Here is a 930-nt window from a genome sequence, read left to right as displayed (position 1 = left end):
ACTGTTGGACCTTCCAAGTGCAGTCACTTTCTATACCACTCGAGGTGTCTGTCAATGCCAGCAGGGTCAGATAAACAATTCTGCTCCATTCAGAAAAGTTCCCAACAGAAAGCACCGAGGAACCCCATTTCTGCCTGCGCCCCCTCTGAGACCTTTATCAGCAGAGATAACGTCATGACCAGTGAGCTTATCCCACCACAGCCCTGCTGCGAATGCCACTTCCACAGTGTGTAGCGTCGCCTACATAGTATTCTGAAGGCAAACCTCTAAAACCACCATATCCACGGGGGGGCGGGGGTGCTTTTCCGGCAGCCCGGCCTGAGCTGGGCACTGGTGGGCAGTCCCGGGCTTCTTCGTGTGTTGCTGAAATCCAGCAAGCCATGCTGCCCAAAATGGGGGGGGGGGGGGGCCCAGAAAATCCAGACTCTACGTGACACCCAGAAAATACACACTACGTGACCTGACTCACTTATTTCCCAGGAAACTGCATGGGAGAAAAATCAATCATCCATGCTACCGTAGCTACCGCAACAAGGAACGGGCCGAGAGGCCGGCCTAGGTGAAGGGGTGGCAAGATCCGGGTCAGGGGCACAGGGTGACAGGGTCCCTGCGGGCCGCGCCGTCCCTGGAGGGGGACTCGGCGCAGTCGGCCAGCGAGTGGTCCAGGCAGAGCTGGAGGAAGCGAGCCTGGGTCTGGCTCACGCGCTTGAGCAGCGACAGCAGCGCAACAGTCTGCTCGCACTCGTTCCAGCCCTTAAACCAGCCCGCCAGCACCCCGACCTGGTCGCGAAACATCATGGTTGAGGGGTTGCCCTCGGTCTACGAAGCCCCCTCGCCCGCCCCGCCCGGCCCAAAGTTTGACGGAGCCGCAGCCCCACGGCCCCTCCCCTCCGGAGACGCGTCCCGGTGCCAAGGTGGCCCGGGCGCCGG

Source organism: Fukomys damarensis, unplaced genomic scaffold, assembly GCF_012274545.1.
Source record: "Fukomys damarensis isolate Sample0158 unplaced genomic scaffold, DMR_v1.0_HiC HiC_scaffold_17, whole genome shotgun sequence".
In the NCBI taxonomy this organism is placed as follows: domain Eukaryota; kingdom Metazoa; phylum Chordata; class Mammalia; order Rodentia; family Bathyergidae; genus Fukomys; species Fukomys damarensis.
This window is presented reverse-complemented; position numbering follows the sequence as displayed.